General features: G+C 39.1%; 1 protein-coding gene across 6 annotated transcripts in view; it reads left to right on the top strand.

Moving 5' to 3' along the window:
* The first annotated feature begins 238 nt into the window (after window positions 1-238).
* chd6 (chromodomain helicase DNA binding protein 6) overlaps window positions 239-14220 on the top strand; it is a 149719-nt gene continuing 135737 nt past the window's right edge. For 4 of the 6 annotated variants that reach the window (XM_079683324.1, XM_079683323.1, XM_079683325.1 and 1 more), the window contains exon 1: window positions 814-1516. The gene's annotated coding sequence lies outside the window, so the exon portion shown is untranslated. Of the gene's footprint in view, window positions 775-812; window positions 1517-14220 lie in introns of those variants that run through there. The other 2 variants (XM_079683322.1, XM_079683326.1) reach the window with 2 other exon arrangements.

Raw genomic sequence — 14220 nt, 5'->3', positions numbered from 1 at the left:
CAACCTACTACACAATGTTAGAATATGATACTTTAAGTTAAAATTAGTTTGACTGATAGCCTTTTATTAATTTCCAACTTCATATAGATATTGTGAATTATTTTGGCCATTATAATCCTGTAATGAAATAGTAATGTGCTTTTACGACACATTAATACCCCGGATATAAAGATTGAACCAAATATGGCCTGGCCACAACTTCCCAGTTGTCTTCGCCTATGTCTCTCTGTGGAAATAAATTACGAGTTTATTTGGGTCATGGGGGAAGATGCTATAGGCATGTTCATTTTTATTTTGGCCTCATAAGATGTTATTTATTGTGCCTTTAACAGTTTTAGGGAGAAAGTAACTGGCAGGTCAAGCCCACATACTTCAGGTGAAGTTTGAAGAGGCACGTTGTAGGTCCACAACAACTTCATAAGCCCATGAAAACAAACGCACATTGCATCCACATTAAACATTTGAAGCGCACCAAATAAACGGAACATCCGGGAAACGAAACCCGATCTGCAAAAGACGTGGAATGTCTTGTTTCTTTTCTTCCGCCCTCCAGACCCGGTAATGATGGAGGAGTAAAAGAGCGACATGATTGGTGGATGCAGCCGGCAGAGGAGAAATGTAAACCCCTTCGTTTTGTTGCATCGGGGGGGTTAAAACTGAACGCTCCCCTCTTGCTTTTTTCTCCTTCTTTCCCTTCAATGACAGCAGGAGCCAGCCGGGCGGTGCGGAGGGAAGCTTCCCCCGGAACGAGAAGGATTTCCATGCGAGTCTGCGGTAAGGACAACAACAGAACAACACCACCACCACCTACAATAAACAACACGCAATGCGAATCACCAGGAAGGGAGAGAAAAAACACACACAATACACAATGGTGTTGCCTGGGGCTGCCGCGATAGCTCTCAGACAAACCCGGGACACACTCGCTCCGGGTTCGCTTGCTTGACAGCTGCAGGGCCAATGGAAATATGCATGGAGCCAGCTGCGCCTAGCTGCAGCCAATGGAAAAATGTGAAAAGTTGAGCCTCCACTATGATCAGGTTAGGCTGGCTGCAGCAGCCACACCGCCGCTAAACTTCCACCAAATAAAATAAGAGAAGCTGTTTGTGTTTTGGCTGCTGCAGTGGCCATTTTAGGTAAGAAGCCCCCTTAACTTTTGGATGTTTTTGTGGAGGTGTGTGTGGTGTCTAGACTGGAAAAAGTGTGCAGGACTCCGGCATCCAGACTGAATAAACTCCGCTTTATGTGGATTAAATAGATATTGCACTCCTCCTCTTTTCATCCCTCCTCCTCCTCCTCCTCCTCCTCCTCCTCCTACTTCCTCGCCTCCCCTCCCCTTCACCTCCCCATCTCTCTCTTTCTCTCCCCTCCCTCCCCTGCCTGCTAATTTTTTATGCATTTTTCTAAACTGTCATGGCGATTTTGTGTCCTTGGAAATAAAAAGCGCCAGTGTATTTTTCGGGCTAACAGGGGTGATGTCTCGCCGGTGAGAGCGTCTGTCCGGTGTCCGGTGCAGGTGAGCTGTCCGCCGGGAGGGTTTTTCGGTGGAGAGATGTCCCCGAGAAGGAGTTTTAGAGGCTGTCCACACGTGTAAAGGAGAGGAGCTGTTATAATGTATTTACAACAGCGATGCAGTGACATTACACAGCTAGCGGAGAAAGCTAGCTCGGTAGCAGCGGGGTGCTAACATGAAATAGGACACTGTGTCTCCTTTTCCCTGTCGGTGTGTGTTTTGTGTTTTTCATCCTGGGAACTTCTTTATTTTCCTCCTAGCTAGCCCTCTCCCAACTTGTGGCAATTCATTGGCTGGGCTGGCAACATTCAAGCTAGCTGTGTGTTAGCCCCTGCGTCTGTTAGCATGGATATTATGGCTAAAACCTGAAAGAGGTGTAAGCTAGGTTGTTAGCTACTTAGCCTCTTTTAACATGTGTAGCTGCAACAGCCAGGTGTGTGTGCGGTGCATACAATGAGTCATGCAAGTACATGGAGTCTTGGAGTGGTGGTACAAGTACATTGAGTCATGAAGTGGTGGTGGAAGTACATTGAGTTATTCAAGTACATTGGGTCTTGAAGTGGTGGTGTTTTTCCATCTGTCCCACACTTTCACCTGGCCAGGTTGGAAAGCAGGGGGGCAACAGACAAAAGAATGGGCCATAACCTGACCCCAATCTTTGTGATGTGATTTAATGTTCATGCATATGGGAAATAGTTACATATTTTATGAATAAATGTTGGTATTTGAATATACTTTAACTCAATAATAATAATACATTTTATTTAGATGCACCTTTCTAAGCACCCAAGGACACCTTACAATTCAGAAAATAATACACAAGAAACTCACTCATTTAGAACTGTTGAACTCCTTTGTATTCATACTGAGAAAATGGCATAGATGTGTATTCCTGGTTACATTCAGTTTATTCATTTGCAATTAATCTGCAATTGAAGTAACACAAATCCTTGTGGTATGATTTTATTGTCAAATGCATGGTCATTATGAATATGAAAAATAGTTCAAAAAATGTTCTCAACACATTTATACTTTTTACATGTATGTTTTACTTCTGGTTTACAACTACTTCCTCTTTTGTAAACATATATAAACATGTACTTACCATAATGCTTATACATTAATTCCTGTTAACATTAACTGTATTAATTCGCATTTTTGGACACTTGCACAGACCTTTCATACAAAAGTATAGTATAATATTTAGACTTCTGTATATTAGATTCCTTTTATATATACTTTTACCTATATTTAAACTTATCATAATGCATAATACATTTATTACATTCATGTTTGGATTTAGTTTACATGTGCTATTAATATCTACTATTTTATAATCTTCTATTTTGCACAACAATGATGTGGGTTGCCAAGAGCCAACCCAAGTCATTGGGCTCTGACTTGCATGATTTGTGCATAAAATATACATGTATATACAGTATATATTTGATTCTATTAATATTCGCTTACTAATTTCCTTACAGTTTGTTTAATCATTTGCAATAATAATCTTATTTATATAACTTTATTATATATCTTTCTTTGTCACACTTTATCACTTTTCTTGTTTAAAGTTACCTTCAGTTTTTTATTTGAATGCTCTTTTTTTCTTTGTTATACATATTTAATTATCATTGTTGGAGGGAGGCCTTAGGTTTCCATTGCCATCGACCGCTTCTTTAATTTTGATTATGATAAATAAAGAACTTGAGCTTTAGAGTGACTGCTTTGACTACAAAATGTTTTGTAGGTACCCTCCTGGATGATGTCGGGATGGAGAAGCATTTTTCTTTAAATCGTCTTTAATTGGATTAACAATGTGCAACAATAGAAAGGAATGTCTTTAATAGCTTCTCATCTAGAGGCTTTTGTGTTTTTTAATAAGCTTAAAGGATGCTTGTTGAATTCCCCTCAGGATGACAGTGTTGCAGTGTTTGATCAGCAGGAGGCACAGTGACCCAGTGGTAGAACACCTCTCGGGGGGATGGGGGACGGGGGGACGGGGGCTCCCGGCAGTGCTTTGTTTTTTGTTGTTGTTGCATGTGGTACCTGTGTCGGTTTCTTCCCCCATACATAAGACGTGCATCAGGTCATCTGAACACACTAATCTGAATGTGACATAGTTACTACTTTCTCCTTATTTGTTGTGATAAGGAAAAGGTTTTTAGTGTCTTGTTTGCAGAACTGCTGCTGCACTAGGACTCCTTTATGATGAGTGAAGAATAACAACATTTCCCCCATTTACAAGAATGTTAAAACGGCTATAATAGGATTAGTGACGTTTTATTAGATTGTATAAGTCCAGGGTTGCACATTTATTTGTTAAATGCAAAATATGTGTTAAAATACCTTTTTTGAGTTAAAGATTTTGTGCAGAGATTTTCCAACCTAGGCATCATTTTCTACAGAATGAAGAACATGTCTTTGTTCATCATGGATCCTCCTTTATCAATTTTAAATTGATTAGTTTAAAAAAAAAATGTCACCTCATATGAGGAATCCCATCCCAATTGTAATCTCTTCAAATAATTGCTATAATATTTTTTCAAAATCATGCAGCCCCAAAGCATACTTTTTATTTTATTTTAATACATATTTAAAAAGTAATACTGAAAATAATCATCTGCAGTTTATATTCATGCAGAATAAATACATGATGCCAGATGTTTTCAGCAGCTGTTTGTAGATCAAACAACAGTAAGTTAAAATACCAGCAAGTGTTGGCATGGCACCTTTACTCCACTGATAATTTATTTTTGTAACAATACATGTGTTTATATTTATAACACTTAGTCATTTTTGTTTGTATTTAGACATTTCTGAAAGCCTTTTGTGATAATTATAGGGTGCAGATGACCCCTTTCTGTTATTTTACAAAAACGTAATCTTCTTAATTGAGGAGACAGTGTGACTATAACTAGACCCTCCAGAAAAACGCGATTCTGCGATCGCAGAATTTACCGAATAATCAGCAAAATGGCGCAGATTTTTAAAAGGCCGCTTATTTATCAAAAGGCTGCATAATCCCCGCATTTTTCCACACAAAGTTGAGAAGAAAAAAAGTTAACTCGTCTTGACGTGAAGTAGTGATGATGATGACGCAACGTCATCAGCTCGCGCATCACAGAAGGTAAACAACACCGTAGAGTGAACGTGTGGAACTCACACGAGAGAGAAAACATCAAGATGAAAAAATCTGATCCATCTCATTTACCGACGAACATTTCTGCTAAAGACCGGGCAAAGCAGTACCCCGTGCAACTGTGTGTTGGAGCATAAGAGAAAGTCGATGGTGACGACCCACTTTGATTCATTCAAACATTCGAAAATGCTTTCTGCTGCTGCGGACAAGAAAGCCAAACAACTCACGTTCACCGAGGCATCAACCTCCAAAACCCTTTTGAGGGCTACAAGAAACGAAGTGAGCAGCCTACAAGATTGAAGCTGGTCAGATAACAAACGAGTAAATGAAAACAGAATGAGGTGTGTGTGTGTGTGTGTGTGTGTGTGTGTGTGTGTGTGTGTGTGTGTGTGTGTGTGTGTGTGTGTGTGTGTGTGTGTGTGTGTGTGTGTGTGTGTGTGTGTGTGTGTGTGTGTGTGTGTGTGTGTGTGTGTGTGTGTGTGTGTGTGTGTGTGTGTGTGTGTGTGTGTGTGTGTGTGTGTGTGTGTGTGTGTGTGTGTGTGTGTGTGTGTGTGTGTGTGTGTGTGTGTGTGTGTGTGTGTGTGTGTGTGTGTGTGTGTGTGTGTGTGTGTGTGTGTGTGTGTGTGTGTGTGTTAGCCCAATTGCTTTTACAATAAATAAACATTGAATGTGTTTAATTGAATAGGAAAGGGGTTTAACGTTAGTATTGAGTATGTAAGTTGCTTTGGATAAAAGCGTCCAACAAGTAATATGTAATGTATTGTTGTAAGCTAGAGCAAACATGATTTGCCATATTTTGCCAAACAAATGTTGTTATTTATATATTTCAATCTATTTAATGAAATGAATAATGAAATTAGGACAGATGAGCAATTCGTTCCACATTTATACATGAAAGGGACTTTCAGGCTTGTTTAAAATAAATTCCTTTATCTTGTTTTGTTCGAAAATACAAACACAAGCACATTATTGCAACTCGGCCACCCACTGTCAGTTAGGTCTAAAAAGTGACACTTTCGTATAAACATTGAAATTAATTCCTAAACTTGCATCAAACATAAAATATAAAAAGTTATTAAAAGCCGACTTGCAATTAACCCGCAAAACAACTGCTGAAAATGATTAGCACAAATACGCAACTTATACACAAGCCACAAGTTGTTCCACTAATGGCGTTTGTCCATTTTAGCAAACAAGTGATGCATTGTTTCAGAAAATGCATTTGTAATTTTTCTGGTAAAACTACCATAAAAAACGCTAGCTTGTTACAATAACATGTTCAGTATACATCTTTTAAAAACTTTTGCTCACCTTTTAGAAATACAGAAACACAAGCACATCAATGCAAGATGTCTACATACTGCCGGCTCTGTAATGAGTGATTCCATTTCACCGATTCGACCCCTGAGCTGCCTTCTGTGTCTGTGTGAGCTTTACTCCTTGTAACCTTAACTTGACCTACTTAATGTTACAGCTGGCATTGCACATGAACATAAATCACTCTATTATTTCCATTATACAATGTTAATTCCCTCCATTAAAACAGATCTACAAAATATTCTAGAAAGTATGTTTTTGTTTACATTGTCAGATAACCCCTTTAATTTACCTACTTAACCTGTTAAGCCGAGAGACCCGGTACCGGGGCCCTCCTGCAACATTTTGCAGGAAACAGTGTCTAAGGGCATGTTCATTTAGTAAACTATGAATGTTTTATATCCATGTAACGGGAAGAATCTAATCTAATCTAACTGATCTTCTTCTTTTTTTTTAAACCCCACAACGCTAACGCTGAGCCTCTGAATTAGCAACGAGCAAAAAATGCTAACAGATGACTGCACCGAAATTCACTCACAAAACCTTATCATTTATCTTGGCTGCACATCCAACCCATCGTTTCACATCGTGAAGTGACACAGAATCGAGGGGTACCCTTCATTATCACTCAATTATACGAACTCTCGGAGATAATAACAAGAACACACATCAAAATAGTGTTGCACGGTGTACCGATACTTGAAAGGTTACCGCGATACCCTGCCGTTAAAAACGTTACGATACCTCCGTTTCATTAGTATCGGTACTTTAAGAATGACGGGGGAAAGTACTCCGGTGAGAAAGCGCAGTTTTAATAAGAGCCGTGTGTATTCAGCGCTCTGCTTCCACTCCCTGCACTGCAGCCGTGCCTGCAGTCCCGCCCCTCTCAAGCACGTTCTAAGTGCCTCCCCTCTCTCGTGCACACGCTAGCTGCCAGAGCATGTGAGAAAACGAGAAGCATGGCTGCAAGTGGGAGTGCAACTGCCGCTGCGCCTCGGCTTGTTGACAAAAAAGACGACAGAAGCGAAATTTGGAAGTATTTTAGCTAAATCTCTGACAGTGAGGGCAAGCCTACGGACACCACGAGGCCTGTCTGTAAGACATGTTTTAGATCCCTGCAAACCAAGAGAGCCAACAAATCAAACTTGGCTAAGCACCTCGCCGACTGGCATCCAGAGCTGTTTAAAGACTTTAAAGACAGACAGGTTAGCGAATGTGATAGATAACATAATTACATCATGCTCAAGCCCATGCCCTCAAATCTAAGTCAAACAAGTGTAATTTATTTTGTGACAAACAAACGTTTTCGTAGTTTGACGAGGCAATTAATGGCAATGATAACTGTCTTATATGGCTATCTCTTTAGCTAACTTACCAATGTGGCTAACATCTGCAATGTACTTGTTGTCAATAATTATTTATATTACTGTACATGTTAATAAAATATAAAAAAAATTATATTTTATAAAACGGTTTATAAAACAAAAAAGTTGTTTGAGATGATGCTTAACTTGACTTAATACGAATTCTTGTCATTTATTTTATTTATTGTTCTCATTGTTTAAAGGTTTGTGTTATGGTTATGGTTCTGGTGTGAAATAAAGCACAATAATTACATTTAAGACTGTTTCCATTTTTTTAAGAAAAGTATCGAAAAAGAATCGGAATCGCAATTCTTAACTTGGTATCGGTATCGAAACCAAAATGTTGGTATCTGACAACACTACATCAAAACATATGGCGCTAGGGTGCTAAAAACGCTAACATGGCTCACCTGTGCCGTAGTCTGGTCAAAAGTGGTCTTCAATGGCATTAAAACGATAAAAACACTGCTGAAGTTAATCCATAGGTTAATCCAATCCTGTGTCCCCTTGAAATGATTTCTGATAATCCATGAGCAATAAACTTTCTTTTCGTTTTTCAGATGTCAGACCTAGAGACAGCTTCACTCTGGTGCAAAACTGCGTGCGCGAAGCCCCCACCTTTTTGTTTTACCATGTGTGTGAGTGGGGAAATTCCCCTTCGATTATATTGGCTCTAACGGTCAGAAAGAGATGTCAATCACCAAAATCGACCAATGGGTTCCAGAGAAACGGTAATACCTCCATTTCCACCCAAATCACCTCAGAGGTGGAGTTTTTTTTGCTAAACCTCTCTAAAAAGGTAAAATGTCACTCTCACTTTGCATCAATCTTGATACAGGGTACTTATTATATGTTGTACTTTGGATTCCTAAAATATTTAGTCTACCTTACCATCATCCAAGGGTGGTTTTCACTATAAGTAAAAAAGAATTTTTGGACGGACACTATAATTTAAAGTTTTTTACTATGTTCAATCTGAACTTTCTTTAAAATAAAAAACATCTATATTGATGCTGACTTTTCTACATCCAATTTTTTTTTTATCATGACTTTGAGAAAAAAGATGATTAATTTAACCCTTTTAGAAGGGAAGATATGGTAATTTGTTCTGGGAATGTCATTTTCGAGCCTGAGACCTGAAAAACAGGCTCAGGGCTAAACTGGTTAATATATTTATCATTACGTGGTTTTGTACTGGAAAAGATACTAAATGTGTTTCTAACATTCTTGCCCCCTCATGTTTGTAAGGGATTTTAAAACACTACATTCTAATACAGTGCAGTCCAGTTCAACACTTCTGCAAACGCTGCACAAAATGCAAAAAAAGTTGTTACATTTTGCTGTACTAAAACAGTTATTGTCGTTACTCAGTTATGCCTTTCTGCCGCCTCAGTATACTGCTCACACAACAAATTGCTTGTTGAATTATACATTCAACATACACCTGCACAAATTGTCTCCACAACATACACCTGCACAAATTGTCTCCATTTAAAAAAAAAAAAAAACACTACATTAATATAATTTCAATGTACATGTTTTCACTCTTTTAACCCTATTTAAAAAAAAAACTTTAATAGAATAATGCAGACTTCCATTATGTGTTTATACGTTTAAATAGGTAATATGACAGTGCCAATTATATGTAATAATTGTCTTTGCAAAGTCTGGGTGCAGATTATTGGTTTGTATAAAATGTACATGTGTACCTAATAAAGTGGCCATTGAGTCAAGCACATTTTAGTAAAGAGGAACTCCACTGCTGGTAGTAATGCAGTGAGTTGAAAATGACTATTTTCTGTATCAAAGTGAAATCATAAGTTATTATGATACGTGAATTTAAAAAAGCCTGATCAGTGATTTCTTTGGCAGCATTTACAATACAATATATATTGGATCAATAGGATAAATGCAGGCGAATTACATAGTGACACCATAGAAATGTCATGCAACTGCTTTAAAGGAAACAATAACTACCTGTTTTTTTAATGACATTGTGTTTGCGGGCACAATTAATGACTTGATTTTGATATATGAATAGAAAAGACACTGCAGCTGTACCCCAATTCCGCAACATATGCTACTAACTGATGTCAGTCAGACATCAATCAAACTATAGCAGATGGAAATTCAATTTATCAAAAAGAAAGTTCAATGCTTTTTGAAGTTTTCTTATGGTTTCACAGGTTTTACTCAGGCTGTTGCACCTCCATCCACAGTTTTAATGTCCTGTAGCTCTGATTTTTGCCTTTCTTTCCTTTTTGCATTGCATCGTCTATTTTACTAAGTCTGTTTTTAGTATACGTAATTTCCCAAGCCCCCAGGAAGTGCGCCAGACTCTGAGGAAAATATTCGTTGTGTCCAAACGGCGGTATTGCAACTTCCGTATCAGTCCGTGGCGTCCCTGGGCCCAGAAATACTTTTTCCCATTGACTAACATTGGAAAAGAGACGTCTGTACATCAGCGGTAACTTTTTTTAAACTAAATAAATGACCAAGTATGAACTATTGTATAGCCCTTATTATAATCATTAAGTCCTTAAAGTTGTAAAATACACTAAAAGCCGAATTTAGATTTATTTTCTCTCTCCATTCATTCTAGTGAGCCGAGAGTGGGAGCTTGGGGGGCGGTGCTTAAGGGGCGCATGCTCTGTGAGCGCACATACGGGTTCTTCTGCTCTGACAGCCAGACGGGTAATCTGTGACGTTTCGCTCTCTCAAAAGTTGGGCCATTTTGTCCTCATGCTCCAATAAGCAGCTCTAATAGGAAAGAACGACACCCCGCCTCCCACGCTGTATCCAGTTCTTATTAGAGATGATCCGATCACGTGATTGGGGATCGGAGCCGATCACGTGATTTTCAAAAGATCGGAATTGGGAGAAAAAAAATTGGGGATCGGGATTTTTTAAAATTATTATTTAATGTTACAAAACAAAAATGACCATGTTCACCTCTTAAAGTCATCCTGAGGCCTTAGTTTTGGTTTAAAATTACACAACATCATGTATGTGTTGCTTCTTTGGGGCTTGTTTTCATAGACCTGGTTGCTTATTTCTCTCAAATCTGGCAACAGAGTGGGAAGGGCGCAGTGTCTAATAGTAGCAGTAGCAGTAAGCTAACGAGAGGCTACGTTCAGCTGGTGACTCGGGAGTCAGGACAGAGAAAATGTCAGGAGTTTGGAAGTATTATAAAATTGAAAGCGAAGGCAGTGTAACGCCAGATGCAATGTTTGCAAGGCGGAGGTTCCGCGTGGTGGAAAGAACAGACGTTCAACACGACCAATCTAATATGCCACCTGAGAAACAAACACAAACAAAACAACGAGTACACAGCGGCCACTCAGGTGACGGCCCTGAAACAACCAACACTTTCAGGAAAGAGAAACTGCCCCAGAACAGTGAAAAGGCCAAAAGAATAACAGCCAAGATAGCCAGGGCTCAACGCTAACTTTTAAAAGTGGTTGCCAGGCTGGCAACCAGGCATCAGCTTTTGGTTGCAACCATTCATCAGCTTTTGGTTGCCAAAACTAAAAATACGGTTGCCATTTTTAGTCACCTTATATTTTAAATAATTAAGATACTATAGTTATACATCAGCTTAATAATGAAAATGTGACAAAAGAGTGTTCAAATGCTTTACAATAAGTAATTAACACAATTATTTGAAACTAAAGTGGTAGTAAACTTGTCCACCCTCAATTGCTGGTATACTAAATACCAGTAGTGCAGCTGTTGTCATGTTCTTCACAGATCCCTCAAACATGAATTGAGCAAGTCACTAGTTTCGTCATCCGTTGTTTCCCTTTCAAATGTGGGTTCTCTTGACCTTTGTGCTGACCCCCACCATAGATCCATTGGCCCTTCAACATTGAAGTCTTGGATTGGCCAGACTATTACATTTCTAATGTTAAATAAATGAAAAGCATTCACAGACAAGAATTAGATATTAATTATTAATGCTGTAAATTACCTTTAATATGTCTAACTACATTTAAAATGTGTTACCTTTTTATAGAAGTGAGTATATTTGTATGCCAATATTTTCCTATGGTAAAGTTTCGTTTTGCACTTTTATTTTGGTAATAATAAGATCGGGACTCTTATTTTGAAGGAACTTTTACCGGAAGTGAATGCACAACGTAGCAGAATGTACATATATATTTTACACATTTCCTCTTTGCTTTTCGTTCGGGTTCATTTTGCGCTTTATCAGTTGAATCACTTTGAAAATTCGTTTGAGATGTTGATGGGTTGTCCGAACTTTTTACCCCACAGTCAAACAACTTAATTTGCTTCGCCATGTTTTGTAAAACAAACACACGGCGCAGTAAACGTGCATCGCCTCCGTGATTTCCTTGTTTAGCGATACACAGCCAAACACAGCCACACTCAACCTGAACACACACAAAGTCACAGCCGAAATAAAAACAATAAGTGTGGCTTGATATTGAGTAAGAAAAAGGTTGATAAACGCTGTGAGAATGGGTCTGCAGAGAGAATTTCGTGCGATCCCAACTGTCTGTTATCAGCCTGCAGCAGGGAGCAGAAGTCAGCAGGGCTGCCTGCACTGAGTGTGTGTGTAGATTGGTCAATTTGGACCAATCAGCGGGGGCTTAACGTAACGGCTCCGCGGACGTAACGTAACGGCTCCACGGATTGGCCCATTTAGTTCCGGGTACGTGCTTTCGTAAGCACGTACCCGGAATAATCAAATGGATGATGACGTCATGATGACGTTTCACCAACGAGGCGTTTTGGGGAGGTATTTTCTGTTTTAGAGTTTTACTCGCTACAGGGTGTACTTTGAGGGTTTTGACTCTGCACACCGTTTACATGCAGAAAAACCTTCATAACACACAATGGGACGGGTAATAACCGGAAAAGCATGACATGTGACCTTTAAATATCAGTCTTAATACAACACATAATTAACATTTATCTATTTTGGGGAACACTTTTAGCTGTTTGCTGTCCTTATTTCTTCAAGTTATGCCACTGAGGGCAACCAAAGGCCAAGAAGTGGTTGACATTTTTTCTGAATGGTTGCCAATGGCAACCTGGCAACCGTTACTGTCGAGCCCTGATAGCTGAATTCATCGCGTTGGATGACCAGCCGTTATCTGTTACCTTTTCTTCTCTTAGTATCGGCAGATTGTCAAAATCAAATAATCGGATCGGGAGCAAAAAAAGGTGATCGGGACATCCCTAGTTCTTATTATACATCCATGGTATTAGCGCACTACTACAATGAGTGTAGATTTTGGCAACATATCAAGACTCACAGACTTTTACATTCAACATGAGAGTCAAAATGAACTATTGGTGGACTTCATATTCAAATTTTCTTTAAGAGAGTTTTCTTAATAAAAATGATGATGTGAGGCAAGTGCACATATCCTGTAATTGGTGCTGTCAAGTAACGCAATTTTTTTTAACGCCACTAATTATTTTAAAGTGCGATTAACGCATGTGTATTTGTCCTCGGCCCGCCCCGTAGCTTCAGAGCCCAAAGGCTTGACTTTGTTGTTGTTAGTTGGATGGTGGGAGATTCTAGCGAGAGATATGGATACAAAAAAAGGTGTTTTAAACAGCAAGCCAAGCACACAGCTGATCCTGCCGCTTGATTGCGGCTGACCACACTTGAAAGTTTGCCGGGGAGACGCCTGGACACGTCGTCTACGAGCAGCAAGCTTTCAACAGCAATAGCTAAATGGGTGGCGGTGGCTACAGCTTGCAGGACAATTAACATTGTGGAGGACGAGGGACTGTTTGAGAAAATTCGGATCGCATTCAACGTGTCGACTGGACATCACAGCGCATTATTTTGACCCACAGTGGGAACTTCAGTCTCATGCTTTGACTGTTATGAAGACAGAGGAGCGGCATTTAGCCGACAACTGTAAACAGGCTTGTCTGTTTGAGCAACTGTCTCAGTGCAAAGAAGTAGACAGGGTTGGGAGAGAGTGTAAGAGAGTAGGGCTGCAACAAACGACTAATTTGATAATCGATTAATGAAACGATTAATCGACTATTCTGACTATTACTGTATGCCTTGCACAATTTCTCAAACGCTCTTATTTAGCCATCAACTTTTAGATTTAGCTTGAGGTTGTTTTAGGCATGTGGAAACTAACAATGAAGACAATAAAGATGAATACTTGATTCAAAAATACATATATTATTAAATTAACTAAACACATTTTGAACAAAATTAACATTGCTTTTTATTTAAATTAAATAAAAAACTCTCGCGTCAGCTTCTTTTATACAATTACAAGAAAAAGTATGTGAACCCTTTGGAACTACCTGGATTTCTGCATAAATTGGTCATAAAATGTGTTCTGATCTTCATCTAAGTCACAACAATAGACAAACACAGTCTGCTTAAGCTAAAACCACACAAACAATTATATGTTTTTATGTTTTTATTGAACACACCATGTAAACATTCACAGTGCAGGGTGGAAAAAGTATGTGAACCCTCGGATTTAATAACTGGTTGACCCTCCTTTGGCAGCAATAACCTCAACCAAACGTTTCCTATACTGTAGTTGCATATCAGACCTACACAACGGTCAGGAGGAATTTTGGACCATTCCTCTTTACAAAACTGATTCAGTTCAGCAATATTCTTGGGATGTCTGGTGTGAATCGCTCTCTTGAGGTCATGCCACAGCATCTCAATTGGGTTGAGGTCAGGACTCTGACTGGGCCACTCCAGAAGGCGTATTTTCTTCTGTTGAAGCCATTCTGTTGTTGATTTACTTCTGTGCTTTGGGTCGTTGTCCTGTTGCATCACCCATCTTCTGTTGAGCTTCAATTGGTGGACAGATGGCCTTAAGTTCTCCAGCAAAATGTCTTGATAAACTTGAGAATTCATTTTT

The sequence above is a fragment of the Notothenia rossii genome (genome assembly GCF_949606895.1).
Source record: "Notothenia rossii genome assembly, chromosome: 5".
Taxonomy (NCBI): Eukaryota; Metazoa; Chordata; class Actinopteri; order Perciformes; family Nototheniidae; genus Notothenia; species Notothenia rossii.
This window is presented reverse-complemented; position numbering and strand designations above follow the sequence as displayed.